The sequence below is a fragment of the Pongo pygmaeus genome, chromosome 21, assembly GCF_028885625.2.
Source record: "Pongo pygmaeus isolate AG05252 chromosome 21, NHGRI_mPonPyg2-v2.0_pri, whole genome shotgun sequence".
Lineage (NCBI taxonomy): Eukaryota > Metazoa > Chordata > Mammalia > Primates > Hominidae > Pongo > Pongo pygmaeus.
Window position 1 is genome coordinate 63,939,564 of NC_072394.2, and position 13,286 is coordinate 63,952,849.

At 49.6% G+C, this 13,286-nt stretch overlaps 1 protein-coding gene across 1 annotated transcript in view; it reads left to right on the top strand.

Annotated features, from left to right (window-relative positions):
- The window catches only part of CDH4 (cadherin 4), a 705,615-nt gene that overhangs the window by 3,482 nt on the left and 688,847 nt on the right, over window positions 1–13,286 (top strand). The gene's annotated exons all lie outside the window — the stretch shown is intronic.

Below are 13,286 nucleotides of genomic sequence, written 5' to 3' on the forward strand. Positions count from 1 at the left end.
TCAGGGAATGTAAACTTTTCCCTCCAGAACTGACAGCGGTTCCTGTGTATGTGTGTGTGTGCATGCAAGTGCGTGAACTCGCTCACGCTTATAGTGAAGTGATTTTTCAGATCCTTGCCCTTCAAGACAGAACTTGTTGACGTGCCTTGTTGATTCCTGGTTATGTGGATAGAATTTTTATTTTGCACCGAATCCAAGTTTTCTGACTTAGTTTTGTTATCTAAACTGTGATACTACTGACTCATTAATCGTCAAAAAAATAAAAAATCTCTAGGCAGTTGGCCTAGGAGCAGAATGGATGTGCAATCTAACAGGGCATACATAGTAAAGAGCTTTCAAGAGCTACTCTGTTAATTGCACTGTGTATGTCACTTTGGAGTTAGAACAGGTAGGCCATTTTCAGGATCGTTTGGTTTACTGAGAATCTCAGGGGACCCCCGGAGAAGGCCTGAGGGGATCCTTCACTCTCAGTGCATTGTACGGTCTCTTATAATTCGTGGGGCACTGACTGCAGTCTGCTGTGTGCATGTCCTGCTGTGCTGAAACTGGCATCCTTAAGTTCTCTGATTTTGTGGCCAAATATGATAAGACCTTGGAGTATCCATTTTACTCAGGCACTTAAGAAAAATGCCTCTCTTTTTATTAATAAATACTGCTTACTACAGAAAAGAATGACAAATTCTCATGCTTTCTACAACACTACGTGAGATTTCAAACAAGCATCTCTTCCCTTTCATGGTGTGTTGTGTGGGGATCTCTACTCCCAGTGGTCCAGGCCAAACCGTGCTGTGCTCTTGATCGGTGTGGTGGGAAAGTCTAGATCACTGGCCGGATGTCTGCCTGGCCCCTGTGCCCAGGTGGTGTTCGCCTCATGGGGGGCCAAGAGTCACATGACCCGGGGTGAATCTGGACCAGCTCAGACATTGTGTGGACTCATTTTCCAAGTGCCCGTTGACTTACGTGTGCAGCCCAGCCCAGGGCTGGTTCAGGGAAGCATTGCAGAGAATCTCCCAAGCACCTGGGCATGCTGGGTCCTCTCTGCCCCTCCTCGAGGGGCTGTAGTCGCATTGCTTCTCCTGCGCCTGTGTGGGTCCCCTTCTCACTGTTTTCTTCCACTTGTTCTTCTGAAGGTGTAGAGTCTCAGGAAGAAAGAGATGTTTTATATCTTACAAATAATTTTGCACATATGGAGGCAAGAACTAAGGCTGACAGGCACTGAAACCAGGGCACAGTGACATTTCTCTCTGTACGCGGAGTACTTTGAAACTATAAGACCACGGTGAGGAGGCCTGTGTGGAGAGGAGACACGAAGCATGGTGTTTCTGTTATTCTGGTAGGAATCAAGTTAAACAGATAATGACTACTTATAATTGAGTTATTCCAGCGGAGAGAGCTTAACCTTAATTTGATGAGTGAAGCTTCACAGAGTGGCCGTGTTCCTCTGAGTAGGCCATCAGCTATTAGCGACTGCTCCGTGGCTCCTTCTCTTTGTCTGAGTCAGCTCACAGCAGCCGCAAACATACAGATTCCAGCAGGAGCGATTTGTTACACGGTAATTAACTTGTTTATGATAAATGGATGGAAGAAATGTCGTGGCATTTTATGTCTAAATGAAAAGCATTTGCATTCTAAAAATTTCATGCTAATTAGGCTGGAAATAGTTTTCCCCAATAGGGTAGCAAATACTATGTATTACGAACCTTCCGAGAAGTGGAGCCGTGAAGTATGGAAATGTGGGACTTCGTTGCTGATCGGAGCCTTCCTAGACGCCGCTCCTGTGTCCCCTGTCTGTGCTTTTTCTGGAGAGCATTCGAATGCTATTGCATATACTCTTATGCTGTAGTTTTGTTTTTAGGATAATTCACTTATGGCCCTGATCACTGATGCATGGTCATATCTAAAATAGGACGGTGAAGCCGTTTGCCTTAGGCTAAAATGCAGTGTTCTGTAAACCGTAGTTTAGTCTGGGGTGATGGCTAAGCTGGTGTCTTTTTCTCTGCTTTGTTAATAATTAATGGCCAGCCCGCCGGAAGCTGCAGCCTGGTACGGTGACCTGCATTGCTCTCCCGCGTGGTGGGTGGAGTCTAGGCACACCCAGACCCGATTCATAACTCGTACAGGCGGGAGAGTCCTAGGTGGCACAGTGGGAACTGAGGACTCCCGGGTCATATCTCCCCTCTGTCCTGGAACGAAGCGGCAACAGGTGAGTGGAAACGCTGTTCACTGGGGATGGGGTGGAGCCTGGCATCATCAGATTAACATGGGTACACTATGGGCCACACAGTGTAGAAAGAGGAGCTTGGCTGGGCGCAGTGGCTCACGCCTATAATCCCAGCACTTTGGGAGGCCGAGGCGGGTGGATCACGAGGTCAGGAGATTGAGACCATCCTGGCTAACATGGTGAAACCCCGTCTCTACTAAAAATACAAAAAAAATTAGCCGGGCATGGTGGCGGGTGCCTGTAGTCCCAGCTACTTGCGAGGCTGAGGCAGGAGAGTGGCGTGAACCCGGGAGGCAGAGCTTGCAGTGAGCCGAGATCACGCCACTGCACTCCAGCCTGGGCAACAGAGCGAGACACCGTCTCAAAAAAAAAAGAAAGAGGAGCATGTTTCTAATGACTTAACATGACGTCCTCAGAAAAGCCTTGCCTCTCCCCATTTCTCAACTAGTTTAGGACCATCTTGTGTACCCTCGTACCACCCTCTGCCTCCTTATTGGAGAACTTACATTATCTGGCCAATCATCTCTCTTACTTAAACTCTCTGGTTTCTGAGGGTAAGAGCTCGTCATTCTTGTTTCTATTTATATCATTTCACAACGTTCTTGGCCACAGAATAAAACCCAATTCACATAATCTTAAATAAATGGGGCTAAATTTTTCTTACATAACTGTGAGTGTAGACATAGGTGGTCACATGCTGGAGCAGCAGACAAGGGACATGGTCATGTGCCTGCCTAATCCTCTTCTTCCATTCTGCCATCTTTAGTGTGTCATTTAGTGCCTCGTCACTGCAAACTGGCTGCTGTGGTTCCAGTCATTGCTTCTGAGTTCAGAGCAGAAGAAGGTGCAGATAGTAGCACCATCTGCATTTCTTCCCTGTACCAGGACGACAAACACTTTCTCAGAATCCCTGCAGAAGTTTTCATTGACTAGGCCACTCCTAGCTGAACTGATGGGGGTGGAGCACTGGGAATGCAGAGAATTGCATTGTCATGCGTGTCTTAGATCCATTATAATCCATCATGTGGTAGGTGTCCCAATTGCTCATCTCAGAACAGAACTGGGGCTTTGTTTTAGGAAGGAAGAAGGAGGGATGGATGCTGACTAGACCTTCCCCAGTGCCCAGTGCTGTACCCGAAGCAGAGCTGACAGACAGTGAATTGCTGAATGAGTGAATGACTCATTTGCATACAGAGGCATTCAGACAGAGGCATGGTTGAAGAGAGATCAGATGCAGTGTCTGGAATCCATATCTAAGAATCTGCCATTTCTGCCACACTGCATGGCCAGAAGTACTATTATCTTGTCTTTACAAGTAGGTCGAAGACAGGCTCTTTGCCCATGCAGTTTGGTTTGAACCACCTCTGCATAGATAGGCAACTCTTCCAGGGCAGAAGCATGCTAGATACATAGGCAAGAATGTCAGCCCATCTCCCTGCATAGCCGATGTCCAGCGCTGGCCTAATGCATGCTGGCTGTGCAGTCGGTATTAGTCAAATGAAGTAATGAATGAGCCGGAAAATACTGACACTGTTCGTGTTTCTGAGTCGCTTTGGTTAACTCACAGCAGAGAAGGAGCTGCTATGAATATTCAAATAAGTGGCACTAATGATAAGCCAACCACATATGCCTGGAATTATTAGACACTGGAAGTTGCCTGTCCAGTATTGATTCTCTCTCTCTCTCCCTTGCCAACAAACCTCATCTGTGCTAGTCCATTGGCTGAAAATGTGCCCTGTTTAATACACCTCTAGACTCATTTACACCAATGTGGCAATGTGGCTTCTTCCTGGTCACTGGTATCTAATTAGGTTAGTCTATTAGGTTAGGCTTTGGGGAAAGCTATTTTTATTCTTGATAACAAGGAACAAACTGAGCTGGCCATGCCTTCTGCCCTTTGCTCTTACTTCTTCCTCCTACCTGGAACTCAGATGTGATGGCTGAGGGAAAGCAGCCATTTTGTGACTTGAGGATGGTGGAACACAAATTGGGTCCCAGAAGGCATCCTCGAACAATGGCAGAGCCCTGGACTCATTGTCTCCTGAGTGGTGAGAAAAATAAGGTCAAAACGCCACACTTGGTTTTGTTGTCACATGCAGCCTAGTGCATTCCCTGACTTAGGAGAAGCTGTGCACACTAGCAAAGTCAACCTCTGTCCTCAGCCTGGCTTTTCAGGCTCCCTCTACCCTCCAGTGTTCCTTGGACCTTGGCCACTTGCTCTTGCTTTAAAGGCCCTCCTGTGCTCCTTTTGTGAATTGATGTCTGCACCTAGCACACTGGATTGCAGAGAGCATGTCATGAATGCTTGGTAACTGTTTGTTGAATAAATGAACAGTCACTACTCCACACTGTCTTATGGCCAGGGATGAAAGAACCCTTAGATATACTAAGCCGGGACTATCTGAACCCCCGCCAGAGAAGGTAAACTCTTTGCTGGATCTCATAGTGATCCTCTTCCGGGAAGCCAGGAGTTATGTATTGGGGGTTTTGCCTCTGGTCACAATGTCTACTGGTTCTAGGGAACCTTGGTCTCTATAGCGAAACAGAATTATGTGAAGGCTGAGTGGGACTCAGACCCCACTGGCGGCTTGGGTGAGCTCAAAGCCCAGACTTTCTTGCTGTCAAAGTCAGAGGACTACTTCTTTCTGAGCACCCAGACCCCCACTGCCTCCATGGGTGGTCACTTCAGGGATCCCCAAAAATGGGCACGCAGAGCCCATGATGGAGACCGTGGGATCTCTTTGGCCATCTCTGGGGGTGGTCCTTGCCTTTTCAAGGGGCCGTTATTATTTGAGGTTTCCAGCAGCTTTTCCCTCTTATAGTTTTGTTTGGTCCCAGGGTTAAGAGGTTCAGAAAGGGAAGTATATATCCTGTCGTTAGAAAGTGGTTGCTATCAGATAAAAGGTAGGACCGGCCCAGGAATAAAGCACAGAAAGCGCTGCATGGTGCATCGTCTGCAGGCCAAATCTCACGCTGAGAGAGGGTCCTGGTAGCCCTGGTTAGAAACAAAGCGAGGCAGAACACTGCCGTCCTGGGCTCTGCACAGCCACATGCCCCTGTGTACGGCTGCTTCTCACGGCTCTGCCTTTCATCTCAAGAGGGAGCTGTGGGCAGTGGCCCTGCTGCTACCGATGAGGAATCTAGGCTCAAGGAGGTGGCCACACCTGCCCCAGATTCCTAAGTCAGTGGTTCCTTAGTCAGTGATTCCTAAGTCAGTGATTCCTAAGTCAGTGGATCAGGATTCCCACCCCGCAAGCTTCCTAACCGCTGCTTCTCTATGCTCACTGTCACTAAGCAGACCCCCTTCATTGTAGAAGGCAGTGCACTCACCAGCTACAGAAATGAGGATGTGTGAACTCATTGACGCTGTGACTTAAAGATTAAGGTTTTGCATTTGAGAAATATGTGTTTTAATGAGTCTTCAGATGAGGGAGCATGAGGCTTTGCAGAATTATAATATAATAACATTATGTTCTGTCCACTCCTTGGTACACGATATCTCATTTAACCTTCACAAAAGCCCTTCCAGGGAGGTAAAATTGTCCCCATTTTATGGATCAGTAACTGATGATCAGTGAGTTCTGGAGATTGGCCTAAGGGTATGAGATTTGCTCTGTTTTCCCTCTTTGTGCAGTCCTAGACACTTAGCTCATTCCTTTCTCCAAATTAATGTTAAAGAAGATGGTTTTAGAGCACCGCTGTCACGTGCAGACAGGATCGTAGCCAGATGTTCAGGGCCACAGCTATAAAACCAGCAGTGACCAGGCACACAGGTATGTGCAGTAAACAGAGGCCCTCAGTGTGTCGGAAAGTGCTTGGTTGCAGTTGCTCATGTATAAGGCTCAACTGAAGTGGGTCTAAACTCTCGACACTGGGGGTTTGCAAAACCAGCCCTGGGATTAGGAGAGCCCACGGCTTCTGTGATGCCAGTGGGAGCTTTCAATTCTGAGCATGCAGCGAGCAGTCCCAGAGCAGAGCTCTCTCTCGGATTTTAGACTCTGCCAGCTCTGGGGAAGCGGTGCAGAGAGGGAGCTGAGAGAAGAGTCCAGCTGGTCCTGGAAGCCCTGAGCACGTTCCATCTGAGCTGGGTTTATGCACGGATCCATCGTTGTCAACACTCACATTGTGACACGGGGCATGAGGAGCCTTAGTGAGGCCAGTTACAGATTGAGAGAAAGTGCCACGACTGTGCAGCTGGCCAGCCGGGGTGGGGCTCCCTGACAGCCTCTCTTGAGCTGATGCCGTGAGAGCTGGTCCTGGGGCTGCTGTGGCATTTCTGCCCATGTCAGGGTCCTGGGTGTCTGCAGAGATCTTGTATTCTAAGCTGAGAGAGAGCAAGGTGCTTGGTATAACTTGAAACAGTCTGAAGATGTGGTGCTTTCCAAGGTTCACGTGGGTTCCCCTTTACTGCCACCCCCCTTGCGGTGAAGCCCCTTTGCACCCCTTTGCCTCCAGGGGTGACCTTCCTGGGCGCAGGGTCACTTCCACTCTGGGACTGCGTGGCAACTGGGTTGGTATAAGCTTCCAAGACCTGTGGCTTCTTCGTTTCAGAAATAATGATTTTTCTAATTCTATACTGCACTGTTAAAAAATCACAATGAAATTCATAACCAAGTTCAAAGGAAGTGTGTTTGGTGTGTGCGTGCCTGTACTGTGTGCTCCATGATACTCATTTCAAAATGTCGAAATTCTGTGACTTATGTTGCAAATGGAGGTGGATTAAAATTAAGGAAAGGGCTTTTTCCTCCTTACCTCACCTCCCTCCCTCCTTCCTCCTTCCCTCCCTCCTCCTTCCCTCCTTCCCTCCTTCCCTCTCTCCCCTCTCCCCTCCCCTTCCCTTCCCCTCCCTCCTTCCTCCCTCCTTCCCTCCTTCCCTCTCTCCCCTCTCCCCTCCCCTTCCCTTCCCCTCCCTCCTCCCTCCCTCCTTCCCTCCTTCCCTCTCTCCCCTCTCCCCTCTCCCCTCCCCTTTCCTTCCCCTCCCTCCCTCCTTCTCTCCTTCCCTCTCTCCCCTCTCCCCTCCCCTTCCCTTCCCCTCCCTCCTTCCTCCCTCCTTCCCTCCTTCCCTCTCTCCCCTCTCCCCTCCCCTTCCCTTCCCCTCCCTCCTCCCTCCCTCTTTCCCTCCTTCCCTCTCTCCCCTCCCCTTCCCTTCCCCTCCCTCCTCCCTCCCTCCTTCCCTCCTTCCCTCTCCCCTCCCCTTCCCTTCCCCTCCCTCCCTCCTTCCCTCCTTCCCTCTCTCCCCTCTCCCCTCCCCTTCCCTTCCCCTCCCTCCTTCCTCCCTCCTTCCCTCCTTCCCTCTCTCCCCTCTCCCCTCCCCTTCCCTTCCCCTCCCTCCTCCCTCCCTCTTTCCCTCCTTCCCTCTCTCCCCTCCCCTTCCCTTCCCCTCCCTCCTCCCTCCCTCCTTCCCTCCTTCCCTCTCCCCTCCCCTTCCCTTCCCCTCCCTCCCTCCTTCCCTCCTTCCCTCTCTCCCCTCTCCCCTCCCCTTCCCTTCCCCTCCCTCCTTCCTCCCTCCTTCCCTCCTTCCCTCTCTCCCCTCTCCCCTCCCCTTCCCTTCCCCTCCCTCCTCCCTCCCTCCTTCCCTCCTTCCCTCTCTCCCCTCTCCCGTCCCCTTCCCCTCCCTCCTCCCTCCCTCCCTCCTTCCCTCTCTCCCCTCTCCCCTCTCCCCTCCTCTTCCCTTCCCCTCCCTCCTCCCTCCCTCCTTCCCTCTCTCCCCTCTCCCCTCCCCTTCCCCTCCCTCCCTCCCTCCCTCCCTGCTTCCTTCCCTCTCTCCCCTCTCCCCTCTCCCCTCCCCTTCCCTTCCCCTCCTCCCTCCCTCCCTCCTTCCCTCTCTCCCCTCTCCCCTCCCCTTCCCTTCCCCTCCCTCCCTCCCTCCTTCCCTCTCTCCCCTCTCCCCTCCCCTTCCCTTCCCCTCCCTCCCTCCCTCCTTCCCTCTCTCCCCTCTCCCCTCCCCTTCCCTTCCCCTCCCTCCTCCCTCCCTCCTTCCTTCTCTCCCCCTCCCCTCCCCTTCCCCTCCCTCCCTCCCTCCTTCCCTCTCTCCCCTTTCCCCTCCCCTTCCCTTCCCCCCCCACTCCCTTCCTTCCTTCCACCCTCTCTCCCTTGCTCTCTCCCTCCCTCCCTTCCTCCTTTCCTTCCTTTCTTTTTTCTTTGAAAGCTGGGTTAAGTAGATGCCAGGACTAATCATGAACTGAGAGACAGAGAGAGAGAGCAAGCAAGCATTCATCTTCCCAAAAAGTGTGCCTATTATTCTGATTTTTGAAGAAGCAATTTTTCCGCCAATTTTTCCGCCAAGTGAATTCCACTATAAAAAATACCATAAGCTGAATGAAGCTTCTTTCCGTCAAGGGCGGTAAAGTTCTCCCCAGTGTGTTCTTGTAAAACCTCATGGCATTTGCAGGCTCCTTCAGTCCCGCGAGTGGGACTGTGGTGTCTTGCAAGCTGAGCTGGTAAAATCCTTCGTTTTTCGTCAAAAGGCTCAGAATTTTGGTGCCTTTTTGCCCGGGCTCTGGGCTGCCCTCTCCTGGTGGCCTCCGGTATTGTCTCTGGCTGGTGTCTGCTTTCAGTTCTTAAACAAAAGAGAACAAACAAACCAAAAATCCCTATTTAATTATCTTTGACCCAGTATGTGCTCCCCGAGGCCATTTTCCTGGCAACCCCCACATCAGGGGCCAGGAAGGAGGGGAGGAGCTGTTGTTTGGGGGGACTTACCATGTGCTAATGTGTCTTCTCATTTAACGCTTTCCTGAGACCTGCAGCCTAAGGTAGTTAGAAGGCATGCCCCAGATCACTCGCTATGGGCAGGGGACTTTGTCTATATGTTTTTATCTCCCACACTGCCTTTTCCAGGAGGAATTTACTTAGATTACAAATTGTATTATTTTCTTATTGCAGCACCAATCCCCACACATGTAGCAGCTTAAACAACACAAAGTTATTATCTTGTGGTTCTGAAGGTGAGAAGTCCAGCTCCAGTCCCTGTGCTGAAATCAAGGTGTCTGCAGGGCGGGTTCCTTCTGGAGGCTCCAGGGGAGAATCCGTCTCCTTGTGCCTCCCAGCTCCTTGGGGCTTCTGCACTCCTTGGCTCCTGGCCGCTTCCTCCGTCTTCAGAGCCAGCCGTGAAGCATCTCTGTGCCATCCTCCAGGGTCATTGAGGGTCACTGGTCACATCCACATCTCTCTGCATCCTTCTCTTCCACTTGTAAGAATCCCTGCGATTACCTTGGGCCTCCCTGAGTAACCCAGGATAATCTCCCATCGCAAGATTCTTAATTCAGTCACCTCTGCCAAGTCCCCACTGCCACGTTAGATCCCAGGCTCACAGCCTCCGGAATTAGGATGGGGACCTCTCTGGGGAGCCGTGATTCTGCTGACCACATGCGTGTCTGACGACAGAGCGAGCCTAGCAGGTGTGTGTGGCTCCCGCTGTGTTTCCCACTGGCTTCTGCACACTGAGGACTTCCTATGCGTCCCACACTGTGCGGTGACCTTCATTTAACCCTGCAGACCCCAGTGGTTCCTTCATTCAGTCCTACACATACCTCAGTGTTTCCTTCATTCAGTCCTACACATACCTCAGTGTTTCCTTCATTCAACCTTACACATACCTCAGTGGTTCCTTCATTCAGTCCTACACATACCTCAGTGGTTCCTTCATTCAGTCCTACACATACCTCAGTGGTTCCTTCATTCAACCTTACACATACCTCAGTGGTTCCTTTATTCAGTCCTACACATACCTCAGTGTTTCCTTCATTGAGTCCTACACATACCTCAGTGTTTCCTTCATTGAGTCCTACACATACCTCAGTGGTTCCTTCATTGAGTCCTACACAGACCTCAGTGTTTCCTTCATTCAGTCCTACACATACCTCAGTGTTTCCTTCATTCAGTCCTACACATACCTCAGTGTTTCCTTCATTCAGTCCTACACATACCTCAGTGTTTCCTTCATTCAGTCCTACACAGACCTCAGTGTTTCCTTCATTCAGTCCTACACAGACCTCAGTGGTTCCTTCATTGAGTCCTACACATACCTCAGTGGTTCCTTCATTCAGTCCTACACATACGTCAGTGTTTCCTTCATTGAGTCCTACACATACCTCAGTGTTTCCTTCATTGAGTCCTACACATACCTCAGTGTTTCCTTCATTCAGTCCTACACAGACCTCAGTGGTTCCTTCATTCAGTCCTACACAGACCTCAGTGTTTCCTTCATTCAGTCCTACACATACCTCAGTGGTTCCTTCATTCAGTCCTACACATACCTCAGTGGTTCCTTCATTCAGTCCTACACATACCTCAGTGTTTCCTTCATTGAGTCCTACACATACCTCAGTGGTTCCTTCATTCAGTCCTACACAGACCTCAGTGTTTCCTTCATTGAGTCCTACACATACCTCAGTGTTTCCTTCATTGAGTCCTACACATACCTCAGTGGTTCCTTCATTGAGTCCTACACAGACCTCAGTGTTTCCTTCATTCAGTCCTACACAGACCTCAGTGGTTCCTTCATTGAGTCCTACACAGACCTCAGTGTTTCCTTCATTGAGTCCTACACAGACCTCAGTGGTTCCTTCATTGAGTCCTACACATACCTCAGTGGTTCCTTCATTCAGTCCTACACATACGTCAGTGTTTCCTTCATTGAGTCCTACACATACCTCAGTGTTTCCTTCATTGAGTCCTACACAGACCTCAGTGTTTCCTTCATTCAGTCCTACACAGACCTCAGTGGTTCCTTCATTCAGTCCTACACATACCTCAGTGTTTCCTTCATTGAGTCCTACACATACCTCAGTGTTTCCTTCATTCAACCTTACACATACCTCAGTGTTTCCTTCATTGAGTCCTACACATACCTCAGTGTTTCCTTCATTGAGTCCTACACATACCTCAGTGTTTCCTTCATTGAGTCCTACACATACCTCAGTGTTTCCTTCATTCAGTCCTACACAGACCTCAGTGTTTCCTTCATTCAGTCCTACACAGACCTCAGTGTTTCCTTCATTCAGTCCTACACAGACCTCAGTGGTTCCTTCATTCAGTCCTACACAGACCTCAGTGTTTCCTTCATTCAGTCCTACACAGACCTCAGTGGTTCCTTCATTCAGTCCTACACATACCTCAGTGTTTCCTTCATTGAGTCCTACACAGACCTCAGTGTTTCCTTCATTGAGTCCTACACAGACCTCAGTGTTTCCTTCATTCAGTCCTACACATACCTCAGTGGTTCCTTCATTCAGTCCTACACATACCTCAGTGGTTCCTTCATTCAGTCCTACACATACCTCAGTGGTTCCTTCATTCAGTCCTACACAGACCTCAGTGGTTCCTTCATTGAGTCCTACACATACCTCAGTGTTTCCTTCATTCAGTCCTACACATACCTCAGTGTTTCCTTCATTCAGTCCTACACATACCTCAGTGGTTCCTTCATTCAACCTTACACATACCTCAGTGTTTCCTTCATTGAGTCCTACACAGACCTCAGTGGTTCCTTCATTCAGTCCTACACATACCTCAGTGGTTCCTTCATTCAATCTTACACATACCTCAGTGGTTCCTTTATTCAGTCCTACACAGACCTCAGTGTTTCCTTCATTCAGTCCTACACATACCTCAGTGTTTCCTTCATTGAGTCCTACACATACCTCAGTGTTTCCTTCATTCAGTCCTACACAGACCTCAGTGTTTCCTTCATTCAGTCCTACACAGACCTCAGTGTTTCCTTCATTCAGTCCTACACAGACCTCAGTGTTTCCTTCATTGAGTCCTACACAGACCTCAGTGGTTCCTTCATTGAGTCCTACACAGACCTCAGTGGTTCCTTCATTCAGTCCTACACATACCTCAGTGGTTCCTTCATTCAACCTTACACATACCTCAGTGGTTCCTTTATTCAGTCCTACACAGACCTCAGTGTTTCCTTCATTCAGTCCTACACAGACCTCAGTGTTTCCTTCATTCAGTCCTACACAGACCTCAGTGGTTCCTTCATTCAGTCCTACACATACCTCAGTGGTTCCTTCATTCAGTCCTACACATACCTCAGTGGTTCCTTCATTGAGTCCTACACATACCTCAGTGTTTCCTTCATTCAGTCCTACACATACCTCAGTGGTTCCTTCATTCAGTCCTACACATACCCCAGTGTTTCCTTCATTCAGTCTTACACAGACCTCAGTGTTTCCTTCATTCAGTCCTACACAGACCTCAGTGTTTCCTTCATTCAGTCCTACACATACCTCAGTGGTTCCTTCATTCAGTCCTACACATACCTCAGTGGTTCCTTCATTCAGTCCTACACATACCTCAGTGGTTCCTTCATTGAGTCCTACACATACCCCAGTGTTTCCTTCATTCAGTCTTACACATACCTCAGTGTTTCCTTCATTCAGTCCTACACATACCTCAGTGTTTCCTTCATTCAGTCCTACACAGACCTCAGTGTTTCCTTCATTCAGTCTTACACAGACCTCAGTGGTTCCTTCATTGAGTCCTACACAGACCTCAGTGGTTCCTTCATTCAACCTTACATGGACTTCAATGGTTCCTTCATTCAGTCCTACACAGACCTCACAATCTTACACACACCCCAGTGGTTCGGGGTGGCATCTCCACTTCACTGTTGAGAAAACTGAGGCATGGAGCCATTGAGTGACGTGGCATGAGCGGTGGGTCAGGGAGGTCTATCTGAAGGAATGCTCCAGCACTTAGCCACAGCCCACTGGCTCTCACCCCGTCCTGCCTGGCTCCAGGAGCTCCTGCCACCTGCCTTATCCAGTTGCTGTAATTAGGACTCAGAGGGGCAGTGTGCCTTATGGGCCCTGAGGTGGGGATTTGCTGCTTTGGGACTCCGCAGGGTGAACTGCCTGGGAAGCCCGTAGCAGCTTCCGATCTGGGCCCTTCTAACTCTTCCTCGTCTGGATTCACTGTGCTTTCTTGCTGACAGTATGTGGGGATTTAGGGAGGATTAAGGTAAGCCTTCCATGACAGATAAATATCCACAGGGCCCCAGAGTGCCACCCGCACCTTGCTAACAGGAAGCTGATCCTTGAGAGTTTGGGTGCTT